This window comes from Halyomorpha halys, unplaced genomic scaffold (genome assembly GCF_000696795.3).
Source record: "Halyomorpha halys isolate HHAL.00 unplaced genomic scaffold, Hhal_1.1 Scaffold291.1, whole genome shotgun sequence".
Taxonomy (NCBI): Eukaryota; Metazoa; Arthropoda; class Insecta; order Hemiptera; family Pentatomidae; genus Halyomorpha; species Halyomorpha halys.
The window spans coordinates 402,491-411,349 of record NW_027109101.1 but is presented as its reverse complement, the minus strand read 5'-3'; the positions used below and the strand labels follow the sequence as shown (position 1 = coordinate 411,349).

Below are 8,859 nucleotides of genomic sequence, written 5' to 3'. Positions count from 1 at the left end.
TTGAAGTTATTTAGATTTTTAATGAAGAAAATTAAAGTTATATCTTCTACTGCGAAAGTTTCATATATAATTAGATCTTGTGAATGAAAATATACTCTTCTTTGTTTTAATTATTTATTTTATATCATTAATAAACAATAACAATGTTTTGGGGTTGTGACCCCATCAGGAGGTGTCTACAACAAATTCTTAAATTCATACCATGTATACAACCTTAATCAATATATCACAATTTCTTTTTTGAAAAATTTAAAACAATTACCTGATTAAACATCTTCATGAAGAAAATTAAAAATATATAATTGATAATGAATAGTGCTTGCATTTTTGAAAAATATGTGCGGAGAGTAGGATATGTTAATAATAGACAGTGTTGCCCAGTTGCTCACTCCCACCGTCAGTTAGCGTAGAGGGGGGCTCCGAGTGACAGTCGGTGCTCAGTGTTGTGCTATTTCTGTCTGGATACCGCATCTCTCAGGTTAGCATGTGTAGAAATAACATTTTTTATTTTTATTATTTTTTAGAACTTATTTTTTTAAAAAAATGAAGTACAAATTTAATTTAATTCGATTCCTCACTCAGGAAAAAAATATGGAGTAAATTGCCTTTTAAATACGGATTTTGAAAAAAAAAAAATGAAAACGGTCGATAATCAAATAACCTTTTTCGACCAACAGTGTTACCTATTTACCTCAGCCAAGAATTATAAATGGTGAAGATTTATTGTTAACAAGAAAAGCCACTGTTCAGAAATATCTGCCCTTTTCTACGTCTTTGTTTATATTTAGTAGTGTAGTAATCTGGAACAGAGCCGAAACTTCGAAAATAGAAAATAAAGATAAAAAAATGGAATGCAACAATGAAACGCACCTGCTAAGCCAAAACCATGATACATTGTTGTGCTGTATTTCTAGGTTAGAAAGAAATTGAATTACAGTCCAATTTCGTTTTATTTTTCTTGATTATAGAGTAAACTTAATTAAGTTAGTTTATTTTTTAAAGGATTCTGGATACAATATAAAAATATTAGTAGAATTATAAATTTTGAATTAATTGTCGTTTATATTTAATTTCTTGTTTGAGACATGTTTGTTATCAATTATAGTTAAAAAACATCCACCTTACACTTTTTATTTTTTCGTAACTCCTGCGTTTTGGTCATTCCGGCCTTTTTCAAGGATCTATTTTATAATATTGTTATCAAAATAATAAATTTTGATAAAGTGTTAGATTGTAATAGGCAGTGTAAGATCTAGTGAAATTATGATAGTAATAGGTTATTGACTAAGATGAAATTTGACAAAGGCATCATAGCCTGCAACATTTAGATAACAATAAGATCCTTGGAAATGGCCGAAACGTAAGAGTTACAAGAAAATAAAAGGCCTGATACTATATAGTTATTCTTTATTATAGTGGGTAATTATCGTTGTTTTTATATACAAATTAAGATTTACCTTATATATGTTTTCTTATTTTTTTATTGGACATAGTTATTTTAAATGTATAAAAGTAACGAATGTTTCTTATTTATTTTTTGTACTTTGCCTTTCCGAACGGCACAACATTTTTTAACATAAGACTATTAATTCGAATTGTTTTTTATTTGCATTTAATTTACTAATTTTATAGCGAAATATTTATTACTGGCGTATATTTAGATAAAGAAAAGTTTTTGTCCAATTTGAAAACTACATATATGACTATCGTTTTCCTCTTTCTTCCGGTAATTGGTTTTGTTAATTTCCAGTTCATTAATAAATACAAATTTCCTTATGTTAATTTAAAAAATCTTATACGAAAATAAAAATACTTGATCTCTGTTACTAAAATATGGTGAGAAATGTTTGTAACTTACTAATTAAATTATATAAAAAAATATCCATATTCTCTCAGCATGTTTGTTTTCCTATAACTCCTACGTTTCGGTCATTCCGGCTATTCTCAAAGGATATCTTATTTAAAATATCACAGCTAATAAATTAATTCATTAAACATTTGTAGGCAATTCTGACTTTGTCAAAATATATCTTATTTTATCATTATGTTACTTATTATAATTTTATTAAATTTACTCTATCTACTGCAATTTTTTAATGTAATTGTTAGTTGTGGTATTGTAAACAAGATATACTTGAGAATGGCCAAAACGTAGGAGTTATAAGAAAATAAACATGTTGAGACCATATGGATATTTTTTATTATAATTGATAAACAAACAAGTCTCAAATAAGAAATTAAACTATATATTATTAATTAAAATTAATGACCTTCGTGTGATTTTAATTTGGGTGCTAAATTTGTAATAGTTGTGCTATCTGTACTATCATTAGAAATAATTAAGACGTTTGATTTGGATAATGATTATATTTATTACTTCATTATATTTTTTTATGTTTTATTGTTCGAAATAAACGTTCTAAAAGTACTCTGGTCAGCCACATTGCATACAAATAATGTTTTTTTCGTTTGTTTTACAAAATTGAATTAAATTTCTGAAAAAAAGAGATAAATCACAATCAAAATCAAATACAACAAGCTACCTGGACACAGAAATATTTTTATTAGACGGTTTGTTTACATTTTCAAAATATTAAATTATTTTGGAATATCTTCAAAAATAATATTTTAATATTTAATATAATAACATATTTAATGGTCCTATTTTTAATTTTAATACTACTTCAGCTAACATTATTACTATTTTTTTTTATGGGACTCAATTTCTTGTGACTAAATAAAAAAAAAACTTGCATTTTGAAACAAAAAATAAAAATAAATAAATTACAATCTACAATTAGATTTCATTACATTTTTCAATTCACAAAATATAGCAATTTTCAAAATCAAATGTTTAAATGCGTTATATAATTATAGTTTAAGATGATATAAAAAAAAAAAAATAGTCAAAATAAAGTGAAATTGAAAATAGATAAAAGCCTCCATCAGCATAAAAAATATTTTTTCACTAAGGGGCTTGTTTACATTTCTCCCATTGTTGCAGTATTCTCCTAAAGAATGTTCTTTAAATATTATTTGTAAAGATTTATTCAAGCATAATTTTGACTTCCGTTATTTCTTGAGTAAAAGTCATTTTTTTTTTGTTTATAAAGAAATAGTTTCGCCTATTTTTCTGGGAATAAAATGTATAGGATTAATCTACATTTTCCCTTGAAAAATAGTTGTAACGTGTTGAAGAATTAGTGAATTGAAACGAGAAAAGTTTTCTTTTTTAAATATTAATATTAAACATTAGGGAAAGGTAAAAAATTTCTTAAAATATTAAGTTGTGCGGCCCTACTCCATTGGCCTACTAATCACATAGCATTTATTTTAATATTTACTTATTTTAATCTAATCAGACAATATTTTTAATCTTACGATAAATAAGCCTAGACACTTATACAATAATAAAACAATAATTATAAACATTAGCAACATACGATACACATTAAAAGAAAAAATAGAAGATCGCTGAGTGGCCGTGGGTAATATGTAAAAGATAGTTCGGGTGTAAATAGTGATTAAACTATTTAATGTGAACCAACGTTTCGGGGTTGATCAGGGCTAAAAAAGATTTTATTTTGTTGCATTATTTTAGTTAGCTTAATGATTTATTATATTGATTGTTTGAGAGTGGTTTATTTTATTATTAACACAAACATACTTGATCCGATTTTACTCTCCACATTTATTTCAAAAACTCTCCAACGTTTCGGCCCTCAGGCCATTTCCAAAGAGACAATCTATAAAAATTTGTTTTGATATTATTATTTCCTCACAACATATTAATGACTTTACCTTAAATATTGATGTCATATGTACTTAAAAATGTTTCTTGCAGTCTAATTACCCATGTCATATCTTTAGAACAAATTAAATATTAAAATAATATCACAACAGTTTCATACATTGCTTTTAAATTGGTTATTCATTTAAAAAACTTTTTCACATAAATTATTGTCTCTATTTAACCTTATTAACATTATTCATAATGTTGGAAAGTTTTTTAAATAAATGTTGAGAGTAAAATTGGATCAAGTGTGTTTGTGTTAATAATTATTTTAGTTGTTTGTATCTTTGTTAGCCCTGATGTAATCCTGCAAAGCGGGACGAAACCTTGGATCATATGGAATAGTCTAATTATTATTTGAGTTTTTAATTTACCGTACTCGGACTATCTTCTTTTATAATTAAAACAATAGTCATCTGCTCAATTTTTGTAATTAAAAAATCTCTTTATTGTATAAAAAAGGCTTTTAGTGATCACCATGTAATATTTTATTTTACTCTTTCTGCGAATTGAAAACTTAAATCTTGAACAGTTATAAAAAAAAAATAAAAAAAAGGAAGCACGATATATTGATTTATTACGCCATATTGAAAAAAAAGTAATACAATCTGAACAATAAAATACAAGTAAGTTATACACTTTGACCAACGAATAGTACAATTAAAAGAACAGTTGTATAATTTGTAATATGGGGGTTGTTCCACTGTCAGATAGGGGGAGGGGAGTGCCCCCCCCTAGTTTTAGAAATATATTTAAATAAACATAAGTAGCTTTTACTTATTCAAAACGAAATAATATAGTTTTATAGGTGTTTACTGCAGTGATTTTCTAACCACTACTACGAGATTTTTCGGTTATGCCTCTCCTGAATTCAAAATTATTTGATATAATTTCTTTATATATCTGTCACCCCAGTGAATATGTGGTTAAGTCGAATTTTGGTCAAGATGAGTTGTGTGGTCTTAGAGAATCACAGAGGCAACATCTTCATTGTGCATAAGTGTCTAAGTCAGTCAACGTTTTAAAACAGTGTTATTGGTCAAGTCTGTTGTCAACGGTCGGTGAACAATTAGTTAACTCTATTATCTAATTAGTGATAAGACATATCAAATTGGTGTAAAAGAAGTAACAAGTTACCAACGTTTTGGTAGTATTGACGAAATTTCGATGATTTACCACAAACACCTGATTTTACATACATGTTCAAACTTTAAAAGTTGTCCCCTGAAAAGTAAGGAATTTTGACTTAACCACATATTCACTGGGGTTACAGATATAACACTTGGTTGACACTACTATCCATCCTAAAATGTATTTAATGATTTGAACTGTTAATGTAATTTTAACGTAGTAGAATGTTTTCACCTTAGGATTCTTTTAAGTTATATTATAGTTTGTCTTTATATTATTTTGTATTTATATTATCTTTAAATTATTAAATCAACAATGTTGGGTGTCAAAAACCGATAACTTTTACAGCGTCAAGATATAGTCTTTATTCTTGACTAAACCTATCCTAGCATTCCATTGAGCTTCGAAGAATACTGTTCAGTAGATAAAGTAAGCTTTGGGATAAAATTAATCCAGATCTATTTTACTCCTAGACTAAATATATTTAGTCTCGGAATTGCCTTGTTCTGGAGCAAGTTAGGTTAAGTTAAAACCAGATATTCATGTGCTAGGTATATATTAGTGAGAAAACTGGTGTCTTTTTCTTATATGTGCATAGAAAAAACACAGTGTTTACTATTCATGAAAATTAAACTGAAACAGTAATATATAATATTTTAAATAAATCATAAACGGTTTTGTTTATGATATAAGTATATAAATTAAATTCTTATCTACTTATTACATAAATGTGTTATATGCACTACAGCAATTAAACCAGTGCATGAAGCTACTTTAAATCATCTCGAATGTTTAAAAATCATAAAAAGATTTTTTAAAGGAAACTAAAGTTGATTCAAATTTAACAAAATTTCACTCATGTGATGAGCCATGAAATAAAAAAAAAAAATAAATAAATACCAGAGACTTAGAAAGAACTCCTATGCTTAGTTAGATTAAGAAAACATTAATTTATATATTTCATTTGTACTTAACTCTTAAATTTAATTTATTTAATTAAGAACACGAAAACGTTGTAGAAATTCAGAAATAGAGGCTTATATTGCTCAGTGAAATTAGATATTTAATTGAAAATTCAAAGGAAAAAACAGTGACCAAGAGACAAAAATTATTTATTTAATAAAAAATAAATTTTTTATTAAGCAAATACTAATTGTAATGGGCTAATATAGCACTGCGAAATTATATAAATTTTCTTCAAATTTAGATTTGATTCGCCTTTTTTAATGTGACAAGCTTATTGGTTATGTGGGTTGACCTCACCCCACGATTGACTACGGTATACCCCCCTAGTTCTGATCCTGGATCCGCCCTTGGTGACCTAATATATTTTGTTTAGTGGTGTCTCCAGCACATAACATGCGTAAAAGTTGTAGATGGTAAAAACCGTGTGTTTTATTAATTTTCTCCTTATATTTCGAAAATTACTTAGGATGAGTTCGGTGAAAAATTACAGGGTACCAATTAGTTTACATTCTTGATGATTCAGAAGCAAAATGTGCACTTCGTGTGTAACAGTTGCTGCGTAATAAACAAAAAACGTGTTTTCAGTGGATTCAAAATTTAATGGATTCTTGCCCAAGGTCTTTTTCCTAAACCCCTTCAAGTTTCTGTATAAGAATAAATACTCAAGGAAAAATAGATAAAATTATCAAGAAGAGAAAGTTTATTTGAGTTTAACCCAAAAATAAAACCCTTGATACATGTTACCCGTTGGTTCAGAGCTTACTAAAATTTTGAGATCCGTACGTTACTAAGCCCTATAACCTTACATCCCCCTCTTATTCGCCCTATAGCTGTTATGTAGCCTCCTGAATTCTCCCGTTAAGTTATCCTTTTTTGGTCCATTATTTTACGTAATACGTAAATATTAATTTTGTGTAATTTATTTTCAAAAACCTTAGTCCGTTGTTCTTCTCTTAGAGTACTACGTTTCGCATCCATAAAGAACTATGGGAAGGATACATAATTATGAGAGATAGTTGACCGTGGATGATAAATGAGGAGAAGATGGTTAGGGGTGCGGTCAATGAAAAACACAAATAAGTATGATTAACTTATTTTAATGTGCCGACGTTTCGGCTAGAGTTTCTAGCCTTCTTCAGGGCTAAAAACAAAACAAGATAACAACCACATACAAGAAAATTTCTATACTTACTGTGGTTGTTATCTTGTTTTGCTTTTAGCCCTGAAGAAGGCTAGAAACTCTAGCCGAAACGTCGGCACATTAAAATAAGTTAATCATACTTATTTGTGTTTTTCATTGACCGCACCCCCAACCATCTTCTCCTCATATGGGAAGGATAATAGTTTTGAAAATTCGAACTTTTAAGTTTTTGGACAGAAGGTACGATCTAAACAATTTCGCAATTTAAAAATAACAAGAATTTCCCAACTTATATTTCTTCATCAATTTCATTGTTTCTAGTTACCTTATACCTGAATACTTAAACCTAACTACCTGTTCAAACGTATTTACTCTTATTATCTATAACACCGAAATTGCTCCAGGTTCTAATACTAATCATGTATTTGGTTTTATCTGTGTTTACATAGGTATGTATTTATTATTTAACTTTTTATTAGTAATCCGAAAACTACACACCTTTCGCCACTTCCCATATGCCTGTTTGAAAGATAATTAAATCCTCAAATAAACTTTAAAAAATATCCTAATAGGACCACTATTATTGAATATAGATTGGAATCAATTTAAGGATTTGATTTTGTAGGCAGTGGTTGGGATACCAGGAAAGATATACGAGATATTTAAGATTTAGCACTAAAGTCATATTTTGCATCTTGATTTATCAATTTTTTTTTTTAGGATTGGCATAAAAATGCCGAAAAATTTTTTATTGTTTGTTACAATAGGTAACAAGGATCTATGTAAAATAAAAAAATTAGTAGTGAAATAAATATTTATCATTGAAAGCATATCTCAAATATGTATATGGTTATTTGAATCTTGAAAATGAACCAATTGGCCAAAAACCTTGCTCTGATAAAGTAATAAATCTTTTTTTAATTTAGAAAAATTGAATATTCAATGTTAACTAAAAAAAATAAGAAAAAATTATATGATCGTAAAATAAAGCCAAAATAAGATGCACACCATTATGATTGGCCTGTAGGGGTTGGCTTGTGGTCACCTCTAATTTGTCTTCCTCTACTTCTTATTTCGAATGCTACTCATTGATCTTCGTTAAACTGAGTGGACCTCGTTCCGGAACTTTGCCCATTTGAAAAGGTTTTTAAGGAAATAGGAGGTAATTTTTTCTTTTTTTTCCTTCGCTATTTTAATGGCAGGAATTAATAAAAGTATTTATTTCCGTAGCTTATCGGGCATATGAGGTGAATGTGAGAAAATAAGAATACTGAGGATAAATTGCTGACAGTTTTGGGCGTGTTTGTGAGCAATTGAGTGACCAATTATCCAATGGGAGAGCTGACGTGTAGTACATCTCGTCAAAACTGGAGTTTAACTCTTCTCGTATAGACTTCTCTTCCTGTGAAATTTATCAATAGGGTTTCGAACCCTCATGGTATATAATATTACCATATTTTATAAATTAATAAATAAATTATCTATTAATTTCTACTAAATGGCATATTTTAATCTCACTAATGATAACAGTGTCCTAACCTGTTGAAGGTAGGTTCTGTTTGGAGTTTGTAAATGAACATAGTAAGAAACGTGGTTAATAAAAGTTTTAAATTTGGGAAAGAATTTTATAGAAGAATTTGTAAGTAGGAATCTATTTTTTAGAAAAAAGACAAAAAATTTTATAATTTTTAATGATTAATTATTTAAAGATGGGACAAAGGCAATTAGCCGGCATTTAAAGAATTTTAAAGGAAAAAATGAAAACAAAATAAGGTAAGACCAAAAAAATCAGTATGTAAGTGAAGGAAATTGTTATAAAAGTAATTAA

General features: G+C 27.9%; 1 protein-coding gene across 1 annotated transcript in view; it reads left to right on the top strand.

Moving 5' to 3' along the window:
* Window positions 1–379: 379 nt before the first annotated feature.
* LOC106680827 (uncharacterized) overlaps window positions 380–8,859 on the top strand; it is an 84,948-nt gene continuing 76,468 nt past the window's right edge. Inside the window, exon 1 of the mRNA XM_014420793.3 lies at window positions 380–478. The gene's annotated coding sequence lies outside the window, so the exon portion shown is untranslated. The remainder of the gene's footprint in view (window positions 479–8,859) is intronic.